Below are 20504 nucleotides of genomic sequence, written 5' to 3' on the forward strand. Positions count from 1 at the left end.
CCAGGCTGACACAGGCGTCCGTTCTGCCCTTCCCCGTGGGAGTTCCTTCACTCTGAAACTCCTCCAAGGAGCTTTCAGGAAGTCTTCTGCAAAGCAGTCCCTGAGAACGCCTGGTTCAGACCCTTCCTGGTAGTCCCTTCTCTTCCTGTGCCTGCAGGTTACTGACTTAACGACAAGCACACGCCTGCCTGCTAAGTCCTGTTCAACTCTGTGCGACCCCATGGACTGTAGCCCACCGGGCTCCTCTGTCCCTTCTTGTCCAGCCAAGGATACTGGAGTGGGTTGTCATGCCCCCCCTAAGGAGACTGTCCCCATCCAGGGATCGAACCCTTATTTCCTGCCTCGCGAGCAAATTGAGCCCAGTACAACATCCACCCAGCGCTACCATTCCTCCCTCTTTGCAGGGAGGGAGACAGCAGCTCAAGAGATTTCTGGGCTCTCCTAGGTTCTGGGCGCCTGCCCTCTGCCCTCCTGAAACAAGGGCATGACCCAGAGCGGGTGTCCAGGCACTCCAGTCCCTGGTGCCCAAGACCAAGGCTGAGAAGGAAGAGCCTTTCCCGCTTGTAAGAGGGTCACACCCTGATACCGGCAGTTCGCCCGGGTCCAGGCAGTGGGGCCGCGCGGCCAGGGTCCCCGCGCGTGGGGCGGCCGCCTGGGTCAAGGTCCGGGGCGGCCGGCCGGTCCCTGCGGGGCGGGCCGGGTGCGCTCCCCGCGCCGGGCACCAGGCGTCGCCTCCGCTCCTCGCTGCGCCGGCCCCCGCCCCCGCCGCGGAGCCCGAGCCAGCGGCGCGGAGGAGGCGGCGGCGGCGGCGGGGACCCGGCCCCACAAATTTCCTGCTCGGCGGCGGCGGCGCGGGCGGCGCCCGGACCCCGCGGCCTCCGCGCGTCCCCACGAGCCTCCTGCGCGCCCGGCGGGGACGGCGGGGACGGCGGGGCGCCCCGGAGGGCGGCGGGCGGGCGCCCCGGGAGATGCGGAGTCGCCGCGGCGGCGGCGGCGGCGGGATCGGCGCGAGCGCCCCGGCTCCGGGAGGTGAGTGCGCGCGAGGGTGCGCGGACCGGGGGCCCCCCCGCGAACCCCTGCGGGTGGCCGTGCGCCCGGGGCGGCCCGAGCTGGCCGGGGACACACCGCCTCGGCCGACGCCGCGGGAAGGAGGGGCCGCGCCCGGGTGCCGGGTCCCGGAGCCGGGTCTCTGCCGGCCCGGGAGCTTGCCCGGTGCCGGCGTCGGGGGGAGAGCGCGAGCCCGGCCATCGGGCCCCCCCGGGGTGGTCCCTCCCCAGCCCAACTTGGCGAGCAGGTAGGCAGCTCTCGCGGGCTCCCTCTGGGTAAACGGACCAGCAGAGTGAGTGTGCCTGCGGGTGGCGATGGCGACAGGGCGAGGTGTGTGAAGGCAGGCTAGACCCAGAGGGGGTGCCGGCGCGTGTGTTGGGGGCTGCAGCACGCAGGAGTCAGACCCGAGCCTTCGGAGAAAGTGACTCCGAGTTGCAGCAGCTCCGCGAGCGGCGTGGGCTGCTGGCCGGGCGCCCCTGGCCTTCCCACGGAGGGCAGGGGAGTGGGGTGCGGCTGTGGGGCTTCAGAGATGCGGCAGGGAGCGCTGGGGCAAGTGGGCGCTCCCCTGTGGCCCAGGCTGGCCCACGGTGTCCGCGGGGTGACCTGTCAGAGCGCCTGGGCCGGAGCGCAGCACAAAGCCAAGGCTGCCAGCTCCCCGGGACCATCTGGGAAGGGCTGGACAGCCCCTCGGATGGAGAGGCAGAGCCAAACCTGGAGCGATCGCGCTGAACTTGACCTAAATTCCTTCCTGGCTCGGCAAGCCTTTTTAGAAAGGTGAAACAATTGTGCTCGCAGAATTTTGCCGTGGATCTCAGATGAGGACCACTCTACCAGAGTTCCTACCTGGGAAACTCCAGGAAAGAGGATTGTGGCTCAATTGTGCTCTAGAGAGAAAGGTGATGGGGTGGGATAACAACCAGCAAAGGCTGGTCAGGTGTTTCAGAAGTTCCCTGTACCACTGTCCAGCCAGCTCCTGACCCTGGGTGTCCCTTGACCTGGGGTGCCTGGAGGTCTTTGTGTCTCAAAGGTTAGTGAAATCCTGATTGTGCAAAATAAAGACCTATGCCTATTTCAACTGTGAGTGGGGTGGGATGGTGGGGTGAAGGGAGCGCTGAGCCTTTGCAGAACCAGAGCTCTCAGCCGAAGGAGGGTGCAAAGGGATGGGCGTGGGTGTCCTGACAGCGCGGTCACTCAGCCTTCGTGGCCTGGGGCAGTGCTCTGTGTGCAAAGAGCGTTGGGAGTCCAGGCTTTCTGAGGATAGGCTCGGAGGCTTTGGGGAGCAAAAAGCCAGGTGGTGACAGTGGGACAGGCCCTTCCCAGAGGTGGCACTGCCTCTGACCGTGACCTCTGGCCTTTGTTCACTGGTGTCAGCCATGCTTGTGAACCAACCACTGCCCCCTCACCCCTACCCCGGAAACGTTGCGCATGTCAGCAAGAGCTAAGATCTAGATTTGCTCGTGTAGTAGGCTGGGTCTTTGGCTGAATCCAGACGGTTTTAGATGTAAAACCGTAGCCACTCAGCGCCCCCAGCCACGTGGGTGGTGGGCACTGAATAAAGAGGTCCTGTGACTGTCACTGGGAGGCCTCTTGTGGAGGCTCAGAGGGTGTGAAGCTGCTGGCAGGTCCACAGCCCTGCGCGGGGGCCACTTCTCAGCTTTATGGAGGGACCTCCCCCGGCCCCGAGATGACCTGGCCGGTGCCCCAAGGAAGCCAGCGGATGCCTTCCGGAGCTCCGTGTCCTCATGCTTTACCCTTCCCGTCCATCCGTGTATGTTTGTGTGTGTGTGTGTGTGTGTGTGTGTGTGTGTGTGTGTGCGTGCGCGCAAATTGTCCACCCGGAGAGGGGCTGCAGTGGCCGTGGAGTGGGGGCCCAGGGTCCCTTAGAGGGGGCGTGTTGAAGGCAGATGTGTGAGGAGTTGGCCACAGTTGATGGTTGGTGGTGGAGCTGAAACATGGATATGGATCTCCTCTATGCTGCGCTTGCCCGCTTTTAACAAAACTCCCTCCTTCCAGGTCAGAAGCATGTCCTGTCCTAGGCCCGTCCTCTGCGAGTCCGAGGCTCAGGCACCCACTTGACATTTCTTCTGGGATGGCAAATGCCCCCAAACTCAACACGTGTCAAGTCACACCTGGGACCTCCCACCCAGCCCAACACTGCCTAACGCTTCCTTTATTCTTCTAATCACACCAGCCTCCATCCTGCTGTGGGAAGATGGGCTGGATTGTTATTTCCCCAAGGAAAATGCTGTGTTCTCAGCACCCAGCCAGGCACCTGACAGGAGGCTCTGGAAACTCATCTGTGGACGAATGGAAACATTTTAGGAACTGGTCTGAGGATGTAGAGGTGTTTGTGTGTTTTTAGGGGATGTCTGTTGTGGTTGATAGGCAGCCACCCTTTTTTTTAAACATTGATGGAGAGAGAAGAGACGCCTGCCTAGGGACCAAACAGCCAGTGCTTCTAGAGATGCTGAACGTACTTGCTAAAATGACCGTCTGACTTGGACCAAAGCGACCTCAGATGACCTCCCCAGGAGGCAAGTTGCAGAGCAGTCGGGACACCATGGAAGTCACTTTCCGTTCCTTTATTTGACACGTCTTTTCCATTTATAATGTTTGAGTTACCATTATAGAGGTTTTGCTGTCACAACAGGAACAAATATACCCATTAAGATAAAGACTGGCCTTCTTAATATTTGATGATCACTAGGAAAAACCTGCATGTTCCAAGTTCACCTTCACTCCTTGCCTTGGCATGCTGCCTTCCAGTGAACCCATGGGTCCATGCTCCCTGAACGCACCCCCAGGCTTTCCAGATCCTCGAAGGTAAAGCCTGCTCAGCCTCCTAATCTGAATCTCCTTCCCCCTTATCTCCATCTTTGGGACTCCTACCCGTACCTCAAGGCCCACTTCAAATGCCTGGGTCTCCACAAAGCATTCCTAACCCCTCTACCTGAGGTCATTAGTATTTGCAGAATCCACTCTAACAGATGCATAGCATACCTTTTGTATGCCATCCAAAGTGCTCTTTCAAGTCAATGCAGCAAGATATGCCAGTTAACTTTTTTTGTGTGATAATTTGAACAAGGATGTAAGATCTGTGTGATTTAGTATTCTAATCTCATAACATGAGCTGTGCGCCTTGAACCAATCCGTTCTTTAACACACACCATTGACTCTTGAGTGTGAGAGTGGCCTGGGAGGCGGAGATGCAGTCATTTACGCACATTAGCCTGCGTCCACGGGCTGGATTAAACCAGGCTCTGTGTAAGACGCAAGCCAGCCAAAGCCGGGGTCAAGAAGCAGTGTGGCCTAGAACTAGTGTGGCCCCAAGTCAAGAGAAGGGCTTCTTTATTCTAGGAAATAAAGGCTGTGAAGCCACGGACTGCCCCCCAAACCCTCAGAACTTCACACTTCTTTTCTCCAGAGAGAGACGTGTGGGCACTGGGTCATCTCTGAGCCCCTCCTAACGCCAGGGTGCTGACCGATTTCACGCTACTCACTTGGTCCAGGTGGTGCAGCCCCCGGCCCCGACCCCATCCACAGCTGGGCTGCCTGCCATTGCTGGGCCATCACAGGGGCCACTTCTCTGTCCGCTCTGGGTGCCAGGCCCACCCAGAGGACAGTTAGGCTCATGGGCACGTTTAGTGTGCTGTTAATTTTATGTGCTGACCCCAGACACACCAGAAGGCTTCTCTGGAGAGGTAACTTCTCACTCTTTCATGTCACTTACATTTTTCTCCGATAGCAGAGTGCTGGATGACCTTCTGGAGGGATGGGGTTTTAGATCCGCTGCACCAGAGGTGGAGGGGTTTCGGTGAATTTCACAGATGCAGGCGCACAGTTGTGGGGGGCAGCGTCTGCTGGGTTCGGGCTAAGAGAGTCCTCGTTTGGGGATTACCATGCTGGCTTCCTTTGCTTCTCTCGGTCTGGCTGCTGTTCCCCAAACCTCGTCCATCAAGGGCTGCCCCACCCAGGTGTTCGAACCCAGGAGTTTTGATGTGGTTTGCAGCCTCTTTGAACTCACACAGCTCCCAGCTCAGAGCCAAAAATGTGAGCCTGATGTCTTTCTTTCAACTCCTCAGACACTTCAAAGGAGTTGTCGAAGCTTATGAAAAAAAAAATTTTTTTTCAACAGTATCTTTCAAAAAAGCAGCATATCCTTTTATATTGATGTCCAGAAAATAAGAACCAAATAAATATATTTTTTCAATGTGTGTTTTAAAATATGCTTCAAGTATAATCAAGAATGCCAATTAACACATCACTGACTGTAGGCTTTAGCTTCTGCAAAAATCCCCCAGTCAGTGATGTTAGTGTAGCCAGTGGATGTAACCTGGATGAGATAACCCAAAAAGGGGCCAATGTTTTCTTTCTCCCTGGAACAAATATAAACTCAATTTGGGGACAGAAGGGGAAAAATTATCCTTGGTTAAAGAATTCCACGGACCAAGGAGCCTGGCAGGCTGCAGTCCTTGGGGTCATGCAAAGAGTTGGACATGACTGAGCAACTAACGCTTTCACTTTCACTTTTCGTGTGATTAAAAACCAGAAGCGTTTTGGGCAAGTGTTTGCTGTTATGTTTATTGGGTGGGGAATGAGGAATTGATAGGAAAGCTAGTCTGGACCCTGTGGCTGGGCTCCAACAGCAGTGTGATGTGCCGGAATGAGTGTTGAGCGTCAGCCACCCTCCCCCGGCAGGTGCGTGGCTGCATCATCCTCCCCAGGGATGAAGGATGCTCGCCAGGAGCCCGGAGCTCCCAGAATAGCCCAGCTTCTGAGGGAAGTGGACAGACCCCAGAGTGCACCAGGGGAGGAGGCTTCATGCTGAGGTCTCTCCCCTGCTCACAGTCATTTCACTCCGTCTGAGAACCAGCAGTGCATCTAAGCCCCGGGCTCTGCTCATCACTGGGAGGCGCCCAGCCCAGGGCTCAGAGCACAGACTGGACCAGAGGGACGGGGTCAAGGCTGGGGCTCCGGGCGCTGCGGTTAGGGGCGAGTGACTTAACACACCTCCCAGGGCGATCCTCCCTGTTTGCAATGGGCGTGATCACACGTCCCCAACAGGGCTGCCGTGTGGATGGATTGCCATCACCTGTGCGAGCTTGCCAGAGGGTCACGGCACCGCCTCATGGCCAGGCTCAAGATGACCTGAGCTCTGATCTCTGTTCGGACGCATCTACCGTGTCCTCAAAGCAAGTCACGCCACGTCCACTGTCTAAGACGCAGGCATCATTTTTGGTTATTAATGTCCTGAGATCTATTTGGTCATTTCCAACCAAACATTCAGTTCAGTCGCTCAGTCGTGTCCGACTCTTTGCGACCCCATGAATCGCAGCATGCCAGGCCTCCCTGTCCATCACCAACTCCCAGAGTTCTCTCAGACTCACGTCCATCGAGTCAGCGATGCCATCCAGCCATCTCATCCTCTGTCGTCCCCTTCTCCTCCTGTCCCCAATCCCTCCCAGCATCAGAGTCTTTTCCAATGAGTCAACTCTTCGCATGAGGTGGCCAAAGTATTGGAGTTTCAGCTTTAGCATAATTCCTTCCAAAGAACACTCAAGGATGATCTCCTTTAGAATGGACTGGTTCAATCTCCTTGCAGTCTAAGGGACTCTCAAGAGTCTTCTCCAACACCACAGTTCAAAAGCATCAATTCTTCGGCACTCAGCCTTCTTCACAGTCCAACTCTCACATCCATACATGACCACTCATAGCCTTGACTAGACGGACCTTAGTCGGCAAAGTAATATCTCTACTTTTGAATATGCTATCTAGGTTGGTCGTAACTTTAGTCACTGATATTTGTACTCGAGAGCCAACGAGTTCCATTTTACTCCTAGGCCGGGAATTGTGAATATTCCCGTCGCCTAGCTACTTGGTTACAATGTGTTGTCCTGAGTGACCTTTGGACTCGGCCTTTTTATTTTATCCCTCGCCCCAAAGGGACTTGGTGTTTTCAGGCAGTGTCCCTGGGCTGGGGCTCCCACGGGTCGGCTCGGCTGAGTTCAGTTGGCTTCCAGCAGACTTGGCCGTGACTGTTTGGCCAACATGCACGAGAGCCCTGGGAGTTGGGGGACGCAGAGTCTGGTTGGTGCAGGCTCCTGGCGCAGCAGGCTCCCTGTTAAACTGTGGGAGCTCCAGCCTTGCTTTCTGCTCCCATTCCAAAGGCTGGTCTTGAAGTGGGGCACCCACTTCCGTGACTTGATGTCATAGGCCATCCTCCCCTGCTCCGCCCCACCTCACTCACCAGTCTGTCTGGATGCTTGTCATGGAATAAAGCTTTTCTTTTGTTGTTTGACATATGGCTCAGGAGGGGCTCTGAGTTTTTCTGACAATTTTCCCAGGGCTGGCCTGCTCATAGCCATTTTATACTAATGCACTTGGTACAAAGCAGAGAGACAGAGAGACTCAGATACTGAGCTTTTATCTTCCAGTTGTCATCTAAGGAGGCCTCCAAACTCGCTTTCAATCCAGAATAGGAGGCCTGGCTCTAGGTCCCTGTAGGCAGGAATTAAGTTCCAGGGTGCAGTCTCAGATGGTTTCAGAGAGCAAAATGGTGACCGGTCACTGCCTTCAAGCACAGGGCTACCAGTTAGACCAAGCTCACCGAATCACAGAAGGAGGAACTGTCCCACAATTCCAGGGGGACAGGGGAGGGGAATCAGCGTGAATTAACCAGAAGCCAGAATATGTGTGTCCTTTTATGACATTCAAGGGTTTGCAGTAACTCAGTTTGGGCCCTGAAACTGTTGCCTTAGGGCACTTGCTTTAATGGCTACTAGACACCTAAGTGCTCTTCCAAGGAGATTAAAATATTTTAACTGCTTAACCATGTACAAATAAACCCATCTTGGTTTCGCTAAGACGTTGGCTAATCAAAAGAAACTCTCCTTTGCAACCATGTTATTTCAAGTCCTCTCAAAACCTGCCTGGGTACTAGTAAAATTATTCCTTGTGATGGACACTTTTCTTCAGTAGGCGGTTTTTCTGGCTCTGAAAGTGGCCTTAGTTTAATAAACAGCTGAACATTTAAGTCCTGGACATAAAAATGCTTTGAAACAGTCACCCCTTCAAGTTCAAGTGCAGTTGGCTCAGCACCCTCTCCTTCTGAGCTTTTGGCAGCACTTTATTAAGTGCATCAGTAATTCAATAAATTACTTTTCAGCCGTGTTGCGAACATCAGCTGAAGCTCAGTCATGTATTGGAGATGGTATCAGTCTGCTCATTTAAATTCCTTGGAGCAAAGTCCTGATTTTGGCTCAACATAATATAAAGATGCAAGAGCCAGAAATTTAATAATTTTGCACAGAATTGTGCCAAGCTAGGCCTATTCTTAGCCAGCCAACAATATTCTTTCAAAGGAACTTTCTTGGTTTTCATCAAATGTGGGTAGTATTGGGAAGTAGTCTGTAAGGTGGTATGGAAGGGACAAATGGGGATGTAAACATTTATTGAGTATCTGTGGCATACTCAAATTGGGCTTAACACTGGCATTACAAAGCAATCACGACACCTGTCCTGTGGGCGCCCTGTAGTCCAGTGGTCCCCAACTTTTTTGGGACCAGGTTTCCTGGAAGACAGTTTTTCTGTAAGTGGGAAGTGGGGAATGGTTTGGGGATGATTCAAGGGCACTGCATTTACTGTGCACTTTATTTCTGTAATTATTGGATCAGCTCCACCTCACATCGTCAGGCATTAGATCCTGGAGGTCGGAGTCCCCTGCCCTCCACCCATAGGAGGGCAAACTTGGTCATTTCCAGGGCGTGTATAAGGTAAGCATGGCCGCAGAGGCGGAGCAGAGTTGCTGTGACCAGCTTGTGAAGTGGGGCCTGGAAGAGCTTCTCCAACAAGCAGGCATCGTTTTCAAGAATGTTGGCCAACAGGCCTAGAACATTCCAGACAGAGGGACTTCCCTGTGCTTGCCCAGCGGTGAGAAGTGGCATGACCTCTCTGGGGAACGGCGGGTGACTCAGGGGACCTGGGGCCTAGGGGTGGGGAGGCTGGAACCAAACAGACAGAAGAGCTTGGCCTTCCCCAGCCTCTTACCGCCGTCTGAGCTGTGTCTGATGTGGACTCTAAACTACGCCCCAAGTGCACTCATCCGTGAGACAGAAAGTGACTCGCAGAGAGGACAGGCTGGCGCTTTCTCAGGGAGAAGGGGGTGGAGGGAGAGACGGAGTAGGAGTTTGGGGTTCGCAGATGCCAGGTATTATTTGTAGGATGGATAATCAGCAGAGTCCTGCCGTACAGCACAGAGAACCGTATTCAATAACCTGTGATAAATCATAATGGGAAGAAAACACTCCGTAAAGAAGGAACTAAAAGACAGCGCCAATTCTGCCCTTTTTGTTTTAGGCTTTATCTGTTTGAGGAGGTTGGGGACCCACGTGATCTCCCCGTTTAGAGTGAAAGGGTGATGCCTGCACCCCGGTGAACATCCTAAGACTTGCCGGGGTCACGATGCCCATTCCCGGGACCATGTCCCGACTCGGACGGAGACTCCTTCTCGTGTTCTCATGAGAGAAGGGGTAGGCTGACCTCTTCACCTCCCTCCCGTATCTGATCCCCTGGTCATGCTTTGGGGTCTCGGGAAATGGAGGCCCCTCATCTGCTTCCATCACCTGAAAGCCCAGCCTATCTGTCTGTTTCGCCAGGAGTCGAATGTTCCTGCTCCCAGCGGAGCCTGGAGTGGGGGAGACTCCCGCCTCACTCCCAGGCCTGCGCTTTCTGTCGGCCTGGCCCAAGTTTCACCGGCCTGGCCCTCTGGGTGTGGTTGGGGCCCGGCCAGCTGCAGCCGGGCGGTATTTCAGAAGGTGGTCAGTCACACATGTGCTTCTTGTGCCTGGCATGCTTTTGTTTAGCAGATGACTTATTATATGTCGTATTGAAACGCACATCCTGAATGAATGGGCAGTGCTGGGCAGGAGTCAATGAATCAATGAATCAATGAATCAATGGCATCAGTCCTAGCTACTTCACTGCACTAAGGATTTTCTCCTTTTTTTTTGTTTTTCGTTTGTTTGCTTGTTTCAGTATGGCAGTGATCTGTAAGTGCTGGACAGAGATGGCACTTTCTTTCGTGACTGGTATTCTGGAGACTGGCGCAGCCAGGTTCCATGTGCTGTTTCCAGGCCCCCTAGGTGGGGAGTGTGGCCGTGCTTCCCGGGGTGACTTCTGAGCTGATGGCCCGAACGACAGAGTGGGGATGGCTTGGCTGTGTGGGTGTCCCTGTTGCCTAATCGATGGCTGCAGTGTGCAGGGAGGCCTGTGGGGTGACTGGTGTCCGGTCACTTGGGGCTCAGCCCCTGTCGCCTCTGATATGGGACACTGGTTAGGCTCCCGTGAGTCTGGAAAGGCGCAGCCCCCGGAGCCTGAGCGGGCTGTGCCTTCCACGATGAGCCCCTTGCAGCCTCCACTCTGAGTCTGGTTGAGGGTCCACTGCGCCCCCCGCCCCCAGCCAGGGCACCTGTCCCCAGGATGTGGGTGGGCGTGCCACCGCCCTGCGGCCACCAACCTCTCCAGGAGGGGGCTTCTGGTGGTGGGGCAGAGGAAGCAACTTCCGTGGCCGACGCGGCTGGGGCCTCCAGGGCCGTCTGTGGGAGGGTCTGCTAGAGAGTCTGGACCTCAGGGTGGTGCTCCGCCTTTCTTCCACCCAGCCCCACCCTCCGCCCGGACTTCCAGGGGCCCCAGTGCAGAGGAAGGTGTGAGGTCACCCCGCAGGCTGGGAGAGGCAGGTTCTGTATGATCAGGGATCTTGGGGTGTCAGAGACAGGAGCACAGTTCATCTCACGAGGGGCCTCACCGACTCACGTAACTGAAGGTTGGGGATCCAGTGGTTCAGCATCGCCGTCAAGGCCCCACCACTTCCTCCTTCTTGGGACAGGCTCTTCCTCCTGTGTCTCCAGCAGCCTCCTATCCATCATCCGTGCAGGAGAGAGCCCCACCCCCTGCCCGAGCAGGTGAGGCCGTGGACTCCAGAGTGAGTCTCCTTGGCTCTGATGCACCAGGCCTCGGTCACTCGCCGCGCTAAAAGCTTGCACTTTGAGGGGCAGGGTTCACCCTATTCTGATTGTCCAGTCTGGGGCCCTGCGTACTGCCAGGGGTCGGGGGTGGAGGAGCTCCCCTCAAACCACTGTACCCTTCAGGGGGGAGCAGCTGGAGCCTTCAGGGGAAGGGAAGAGGGTGGACCATTCAGGGAGAGGAGGGGAGGATCCCTAGGGCCTACCCAGGAATGGTCTTAGAATTAGTGGGTGGACTTGGGCTCCGTCTTGGGCTGGGGGAGGGAAAAAAGAGTTCTGAGGAAGGGAAGCACTGATGATGAATGTGTACTGGGAGTGGTTGATGAGGGGTGAGCAGGGGGCAGGAGAGTCTCTGGGTGGTCTTTTCCAGTGAGGCCATGCCTCTGAGTCACAGGGCAGGTCCTAGAGCCCCCTGCATATTGTGAGGTCAGGAGCTGCATTTCTTACAAAGCTCCCCAGGGAATCCCAACCTGTAACTGGGTGGAAAAAGTCGGGGCTTTTTCGGGGGCCTAGGAATGAGGTCAGGACTTTCTGTGATGTCAGAGGGCAGTGGGTGGCACTGTGGCTGCCCCGGCAGATGGAGAAGAAGCACCAATGCCTTGCAGGGCTGACAGTGGGGTTGAGGTGTTACCTGATCCCCATGGCTCACAGGACCAAAATGGAACCATCATGGGCAGGGCACCAGTCCTGGGTGCGCCCTGAGGGTGGCTGGAATCTTCGGGAATCTCCTTTGTTTGTGTTCTGCTCCTCTTTCAGTCCTGCTGCAGCCACTTCCATCCTAAATGAGAGGTCTTGGATAGACTGACCCATGACGAGGTATTGGGGACTCCCTGGGGGCCAGTTTCAAGTGTTGCTTTTTAAAAGATGACAGTTTTGGAACAAGGAGAACTAAACCAAGTAGACATTGGAGGGTTGGTTCCTGGCAGTGTGAGGGTGATGGTAGTGGTGATGGTGGTGATCATGGTGGTGATGAGGGTGATGGTGGTGATGAGGGTGATGGTGGTGATGGTGATGGTGATGGTGGTGATCATGGTGGTGATGAGGGTGACGGTGGTGATGAGGGTGATGGTAGTGGTGATGGTGGTGATGGTGATGGTGGTGATCATGGTGATCATGGTGATCATGGTGGTGATGATGGTGATGGCGGTGGTGATGGTGGTGATCATGGTGGTGATGAGGGTGACGGTGGTGATGGTGGTGATCATGGTGGTGATGAGGGTGACGGTGGTGATGGTGGTGATCATGGTGGTGATGAGGGCGATGGTGCTGGTGATGGTGGTGATGGTGATGGTGGTGATCATGGTGGTGATGAGGGTGATGGTGGTGATGAGGGTGATGGCGGTGGTGATGGTGGTGATCATGGTGGTGATGAGGGTGATGGTGGTGGTGGTGATGGTGGTGGTGGTGATCATGGTGATCATGGTGATCATGGTGGTGATGATGGTGATGGCGGTGGTGATGGTGGTGATCATGGTGGTGATGAGGGTGATGGTGGTGATGGTGGTGATCATGGTGGTGATGAGGGTGATGGTGCTGGTGATGGTGGTGGTGGTGATGGTGGTGATCATGGTGATGGTGGTGGTGATGGTTGAGGTTGGGGTGGGCATTCCTCCCTGCAGCTGTAAGCCCCGGGAGACTCATAGTCATGTACATACATACATCCACTCATCATTCAGTAAACATGAATGGGAGAGACCTATTGGGTGCTGGGGCTCCAGTGCTGAATAGAATGTACAGATCCTGCCCTTGCAGCCTTTACCTGGGGCCTGGGCTTCCGTGTCTGTCTGTCTGTCTGTCTGCCCCCAGGATTCCCCTCAGAGGCCAGTGGCACACAGCTCAGCCTCACTTGGGGGACCATGAGTGGCCAGGGGGCCGCCCCCGGGGTCCTGGTGCCACCCCTGTGGGACCGAGAGGGCCTCCCACACCTGCCTCCCTTCCCTTCGACCCAGAGCACTGTGTTCACGGGGTCCCCATTTCCACTGGGTGTTGATGGCTGAGTGGCTGTCCCTCCCCCCTCACCCCACAGAACTGCAGTTCTGCCAGGCTCTCTTTCAAGAGCCCATCTCTCTGGCAGTGAACCCAGATTCCTAGGACTCTGTTCCCAACCTTAACGTCTGAAGGAGGCTGGACTCTTAAGGCCAGACGGGGAGGGTGGCAGGGTCACCCAGTGGCCTTGTCCCCTCCTCCCCACTGGGCTGTCATGTTTCCCTATCCTCACTTCCACCCCTGGTGCTTCTTTTTTCCAGAACCCCAAGCCCCCCTGAGCTCACCCTCCTGCGTCGCAGACACTCACGCTGTGGAATGAGGGCCCGCAGGTGGCAGCGGCTGTAGCCTCGTGCCTTGGGCAGCTTTCCTGCCTGCTGCATGCCTGCCTGGGCCAGCGGCCCTGGGACCTGGCACTTCACTGCCGGCATGCCATTCCTTTGAAATGAGTAACAGCCAAGCTGATCCAAGAAATGCCCATTGTCCCCTGCCTGCTGTTGTCCAGTCTCCAAAAAATAAAAAAGACCCGATTGCCTCATCACGTGAGGAGGCCGGGGGAGGGACTTCCGGGAACAGGCCACCACCCCCCCCTCACCCGCCCACCAGTGGCCATGGGAGAGACCCTGCCCACAGGACCGCAGATATCCAGGGCTGAGGGGTACAAGCCCGGGAGAACTGAATACCAGAACGATTTGCCCAATTGCTCCTGATTGGAGAATCATTTTTAATTAGTCCTAACAGCTCCATGGAGAGTTTCCACATCGGGAAAAATCCTATTGAGATACCCTAGTGTTGGAGTTGTGGTCTTTCTTTAATGCAAAGTTCAAACAACACGCATTTCACTTCCTGTTGCCTCTGGCAGGATCTGGATGAACCTGGGACTGGAGCTGACCTTCAGGTGGGGCACCTGCTCCCTTGCCCTCACCCCACCCAGCCTGATTTCTGGTCAGTAGGAGCTCAGCCCCTTAATCAAGCAGCACAGATCCGGATAAAGTCTGTGTAAATGCGGCGCTGTCTGGTCTGACTGGAGGGGAACGTTTCCCTGCAGGAGGCTTAAGCTGGAAAATGTCCATGACAAGTACAAGGAGCCTTTGGGTGGAGGTTTAAATACTGTGTCAAGATGCATAAAAAATATAATTAACCATGATGTGAGGCGGGCCATGTCTCTGGGAAACTGCGTGTCTGAACAAATCAAAGGAACATGTGGGAATGAACTCCTAAGCGTTTTTATCAAGAAAGAGTTTGGGTTGGAAATGGGGATGAGTGATAGGGTCACTGGAGAAGGAAATGGCAAGCCACTCCAGTATTCTTGCCTGGAGAATTCCATGGACAGAGGAGCCTGGTGGGCTACAGTCCATGGTATCGCAAAGAGTTAGACGTGACTGTGCGGCTAACTTTTATAGGGTCACAGACCTGGTTCTTCGTCAGGAAGGACAGGGCAGGGGGACCACGTGTTCTTGAGATGTGTGATTTGGCACAAGCATAGGTTTGGTGGCTCAGTGGTAAAGAATCTGTCTGCCAATGCAGGAGACATGGGTTTGATCCCTAGGTCAGGAAGATCTCCTGGAGAAGAATTTGGCAACCCACTCCAGTATTCTTGCCTGGGAAATCCCATGGGCAGAGGATCCTGGCCAGATACAGTCCATGGTGTTGCAAACAGTTGGACAGGACTGAGTGGCTAAACAACTATTGTCAGTAGGATTTCACCGTCAGCCTACAGCCGGCCTGTTCCCCTCTGTCCGACTTCCCTTTCTGTGTTCAGGGGCTATTTCATGACCTAAGTAATAAAAACTGCAAGATTAACCAGGACAGCTTGGGTGAGATGTTCAGTAGGGTCCCATTTGGTTACAGAACATGGAAACATTGGCTCTGACCCAGTCATCTTGGTGCTTTCATCTTCCCTAAAAACTATTGACAATGTATCATTTTTACATCCAGAAGTAATGAAGCATTGGTACAACTGTAGCTGAGCTTGCTAGAAAGTAGCTGCGCTAATGAATGAGCAAAGCCAGAAAACCTCCGCCCTCAGCACCTTTGCTGTTTTAGGCAGAGGCCTTCAGAGGAGTCCCTGGGCTACTTTGCAATGCACACTCCCCAGCACTGATGAGGTGGTTCTGTGAAATAAGGTCTGTGCCAAATGTAGCCTTTGGCATAGACCTCAGTTTTCCAAGCTCCAGAACAGAGTTGGCAATTTTGTCTCCTCTCACCTGTCTGAGGGGCTTCTCCAGTGGCTCAGCAGTAAAGAATCTGCCTGCAATGCAGGAGACACAGGTTCAATCCCTGGGTCAAGAAGACCCCCTGGAGGAGGAAATGGCAAATCACTCCAGTATTCTTGGTGGGAAAATCCCGTGGACAGAGGAGCCTGGTAGGCTACAGTCCATAGGGTCACAGAGAGTCGGACATGACTGAGCAACTGAACATACACACCTATCTGAAGCTGGCATATCTGAGGCTTGGCTGGAGCTGGAAGACCCACTTCCATGGCTGGCAAGCTGGTGTTGGCTGTGGGTTGGAGGCCACAGTTCCTTCCCATGTGGAGACATACAAAGGACCACTTGAGCGTCCTCATGAGGGGCAGCTGGTTTCCCCCAAGACAGTGGTCCCAGAGAAAGCGAAGCAGAAGTTGAAATATCTTTTAAGACCTAGCCTCAGAAATCACAAGGTCTTTCCTGCCATATTCCATTGGTCATACAGGTTAGCCCCACTTATGCAGAGAAGAATGACCAGTCCTTTCCAAAGAGTAGGTACTGGTTCTTGTTGTTTGGTCATGAAGTCGTGTCCAACTGTTTGCGACCCCCATGGACCAAAGCACACCAGGCTTCCCTGCCCTTCACTATCTACCTGAGTTTGCTCAAACTCGTGTCCATTGAGTCAGTGCTGCCATCCAACCATCTCATCCTCTGTCATCCCCTTCTCCTCCTGCCTTCAGTCTTTCCCAATGAGTCGGCTCTTTGCTTCAGGTGGCCAAAGGATTGGAGCTTAAGCTTTAGTATCAGTCCTTCCAACGAGGAAGGTGTTGGTGAGGGACCTTTATTCTTTTACTATCCTGGGTGTGTTAGTTGTGGCTTTTAGTTGTAACAGCACAGAATTGAGAAAAGGAACAGGCAGGAGGTTACAGAGTGGTCCTTGGAATCACTGGGAAGGCTGGATAAAGATTCAGAAAAGGGGCAGGGCCCAGGCTCACAGTCTGAACCACAGTCAAGGCTGCTGCTGCTGCTGCTAAGTCACTTCAGTCGTGTCCGACTCTGTGCGACCCCATAGACGGCCTCCTACCAGGCTCACCCGTCCCTGGGATTCTCCAGGCAAGAACACTGGAGTGGGTTGCCATTTCCTTCTCCAATGCAGGAAAGTGAAAAGTGAAAGTGAAGTCGCTCAGTTGTGTCCAACTCTTAGCGACCTCATGGACTGCAGCCTACCAGGCTCCTCCATCCATGGGATTTTCCAGGCAAGAGTACTGGAGTGGGGTGCCATTGCCTTCTCCGACAGTCAAGGCAGGGCCACCGAAAGCTGTCAGCAAGGATGTGGCCTGTGGGGCTGCTGGGCGTTGCTGCTACTGGACTCTCGCAGCTGCGCCCTCTGCCCGCCATTTCAGGACATCCCTGGATCCATGGCTTACCCTGAAGAGTCCGTCAGTCCTGGTAGGATTGATGCTTGCAGCCTGGGCCACCTCCCTGTCAAAACTGGGCTGTAGGTGCTTGGAGGGCGGGGCGGGGAGGTGGGATCCTGCCCTCGGAGGTGGAGCACTTTGAACCACCCATGGTGCACCTAAGCGGGATGCTGAGAAGCAGGAGGAGAGTTGAGGCTCCGAGGGCATCCCCAAACACTGGCGCTCATGCTGCAAGGTTTGCACTGAGCCAAGGGTTATTTTTGTCTCCAAGTACACCCTGTATTACATATTAATATATTCCTGAAAAGTTATGTTAATTTGAATCATGGTTTATATACACTGGCTAAGCTTAATACCTTCTAGAAGTCTGTAGATAATCCTTTTGTAAAGCAGCTAATCCTTTTAGGGAACAAATAATCACTTCATAATGATTTTTTTTAAGGTCAAGACTCTGCGTATTGTGTTTTCCCGAGGCAGAGGATCTGACTCTCAGGTTTCCTCTTTTGCTCATGGTGAGAGACCATGACAGCTTTATGCATAACTGTTTGCAGTGTCTCATGCTGTGCGGAAGAAAAAATCACTGAGGGTTTGTGTGTTTGTTTTCTTCATGTTTCCTTCTCGACTGTAATTGATTGTTTTCTGGAAGGAAGCAGAGGCTATTAAAATTTTTAAAGAGCTTGTTTTTATTTTGTTCTTGCCCACAAGGCTGTTTTAACATGAGCATGTTTAGTGGTGAACAAGGGAAGAAGCAAGCATTTTTAGTTGTTCTGCCTGGGAAATTTGATCTGGAAAATTCACCTTTAATGTTAGGTTCCCCCCTTCCTTCTGTGGGAGGCTTCCACATCATAGCAGGAAAATTTGATTCCATTTCCAAGAGCTGTATTCAGGTTTCCTGGTTAACTGGGTACAGGAGCCTGAACGGGAGGGGCGTGGGGAGCAGGACAGAGACATGGGCACAGCTCTGCGGGGACCAAACAGGTTCTGTGTGTGCAGAGGGATCCGGATGGAACAGTAGCGAGGAGAGCCATCGGATAAGGAACGGGGTGGGAGGCAGTCAGGCAGCTAGTGTCAGAAGCTTCCAGAGAGACGAGAGATGCAGAGACAGGGAGAGACGCTGGAGAAGGGGAGAGACGCTGGAGACGAGGGGAGACGCTGGAGACGAGGGGATACGCTGGAGAAGGGGAGACGCTGGAGACGGGGAGACGCTGGAGACCGGGAGACGGGGGAGACTGGAGAGACGGGGGGAACACTGGAGACGGGGAGAGACGCTGGAGACGAGGGGAGACGCTGGAGACGAGGGGAGACGCTGGAGACGAGGGGAGACGCTGGAGAAGGGGAAACGCTGGAGAAGGGGAGACGCTGGAGACGGGGGAGACGCTGGAGACGGGAGAGACGCTGGAGACGAGAGAGACGCTGCAGATAGACAGCTGCCATTCAGGCGCCCCCGCGTGCCCCATGTGTCCATCTGCTCTTGTCTTCATCCGCACAGAGCAAGGGGAACAGGAAAGCTGGGGCGCCCTCCACCCCAGGGCGGGTCTCTCATTCCTGTAGGGAGGTGACACGCGTGTTACTACATCAGCAAGGCTGATTCAGCCCCTTTTTTCCTCCAGCGTCGGAACCCATCAGTGTCATTGGTGGACACCTGAGGAGGCACTGACTTCTCTTTTCAGAGACTGCTATTAAAGCGTAGATTCCCTTTTAAAATAATGTGTTTTTTAAAACAACAACAACAACAACAAAACATTAGACCCTGGAATCATACTCCTTGTGGCAAGACACCCCCTCTAAGAAGGGACAGGAGGATGGAGTGGATTCACTTCGTGTGGCTGAATTCTCTTAAGTTGAATGTGTGTAAGATGTCAGCCCATCTTGTGGTTAGCAAAACTAAGCCCTGGACAAGGGACATGAGTTGTGCGGGGCCCTGTCCCCTAGAAGGTGGCAGAGCTGGGCTTCCATCCCAGGTCCGTCGGCTGTCCGAGCAGGGCCTGTCGACGTGCCGGCAGGAGGGGCTGTGATGAGCAGAACAGCTTGGAGGAGACGGGCCTGGGAACCTAGGGCGCTTGTGTTGAGCCTCCTGTAATTCCGGATGGACATCCTGAGACGGCCACCCCTTTGGATAAAATATGTGGCTAAAGAACATACAGTAAATAACATTTTTCAGTGGGTTATTTTAGTCTGTATTTCAGAATACAAATGATTCTGATTCTGTGCTGGGACTTAGAGTGAATTGCTTTCCTGATTTAATTTTACGTCTAAGTGCGTGCTAAGTCGCTTCAGCCGTGTCCGACTCTGTGCGACGCTATGGACTGTATCCCGCCAGGCAAGAATACTGGAGTGGATTACCATTTCCCTCTCCAGGGATCTTCCCGACCCAGGGGTCGAACCTTGTGTCTTATATTTCCTGCATTGGTAGGCAGGTTCTTTACCACTAGTGCCACCTGGGAAGTGATTACTTTTAAGAGCGAATAGCAATTTCCGTTAATCTGGGTGCCTTTTAGTGTGTTATTTATTATGATTATTATTTTGCTATTGTTATTTAAATGGATTTCCCCATACTTTTGTATATATTTTGGTATAAAACAGAAACAGCACAATCATTTTTTTTGGCCAAGAAAATTAATGTACTGTGCAAAAACTATTAGAGGGAACATTGACTTCCTAATACAATAATCCTGAATTGCTTTGCCTCCCCCCTCCCCCCCCCCCCGCCAAAATTTCAAAACTTTTATCGCTGTTCTTCACTCATTTTCTAGCCATTCTCACACAACCATCTGAACAAACTTTAAAATTCCTTTCATTTCACAGAAAAAGTGGCCTCTCAGCTGCTCCTGATTTGTTTATCCAGTTCTCATCTGTGTGTCGACTTCCTGGCCTTCTTTCCCTTTCAGTAAATCGTGTTTGGTATTGACAAGCCCGTTTTGTTTCCTTAGAGCCTGGAACTTCTGAGTGGGAAGGAAATAGGTGAAACCTTAGTGCAGATGCAGCAATTCTTTACCCGTTTTTAGATGCACATATTATCATTGGTTCGTATTGATTCTATGCGACCTTCTTTCGGAAGCGTTCCAGTGCCAATCCATTCCCCTGTTTCATGTCTTTACTGGTTTTTCTCTGTGTACCTAGAACTGATTGTTCTGGGGGTGTGACAGATTTGTGTGCTGGGTTAGCTCAACATACATGTTTATGCTGAGTCTATCTACAAGTCTGAGTAAATAGGAAACATCCTACTCTGAGTACAGACTCAGAGGTGTGGACTGGAAACGTGTATCGATCTTTGAAATAACATTTTGGAAGGCACAGTGTTTGGTAGATAAGGGCTGTACTGAAGTCACAGGAAAAAAAAATGAAAATCACGGGACTTCCCTGGTGGTCCAGTGGTGAAGACTTCCTGCTTCCAGAGCAGGGGGCCGGATTCCGTTCCTGGTCAGGGAATTAGGATCCACATGCCGTGTGGCATGGCCCAAAAAGTTAGAAAGAAAGAAATCGTGGCATTTGATTGCATAATGCCCTTTGTCCAGCCTGACTTTCATAACTGAGCCAAATGCTGAGAGCAGTATTAGAGGTCAGTTCAGCTCAGTTCAGTCGCTCAGTCGTGTCCGACTCTTTGTGACCCCATGGACTGCAGCACGCCAGGGCCTCCCTGTCCATCGGAGTTCACTCAGACTTGTGTCCATCGAGTCCGTGATGCCATCCAGCCATCTCATCCTCTGTCATCCCCTTCTCCTCCTGCCCCCAATCCCTCCCAGCATCAGGGTCTTTTCCAGTGAGTCAACTCTTCGCATGAGGTCAAGGTCACCATAAATCAGCTTTCACACTGGAGAACAAAAATTAACCGTATCGTCACACACAGT

General features: G+C 53.6%; 1 protein-coding gene across 4 annotated transcripts in view; it reads left to right on the top strand.

Moving 5' to 3' along the window:
• The first annotated feature begins 590 nt into the window (after nt 1-590).
• PTPRE (protein tyrosine phosphatase receptor type E) overlaps nt 591-20504 on the top strand; it is a 179879-nt gene continuing 159965 nt past the window's right edge. Inside the window, exon 1 of one of the 4 annotated variants that reach the window (XM_069566883.1) lies at nt 591-1029. The gene's annotated coding sequence lies outside the window, so the exon portion shown is untranslated. Of the gene's footprint in view, nt 1030-1098; nt 1295-20504 lie in introns of those variants that run through there. The other 3 variants (XM_069566876.1, XM_069566879.1, XM_069566878.1) reach the window with 3 other exon arrangements.

This window comes from Ovis canadensis, chromosome 22, assembly GCF_042477335.2.
Source record: "Ovis canadensis isolate MfBH-ARS-UI-01 breed Bighorn chromosome 22, ARS-UI_OviCan_v2, whole genome shotgun sequence".
Lineage (NCBI taxonomy): Eukaryota > Metazoa > Chordata > Mammalia > Artiodactyla > Bovidae > Ovis > Ovis canadensis.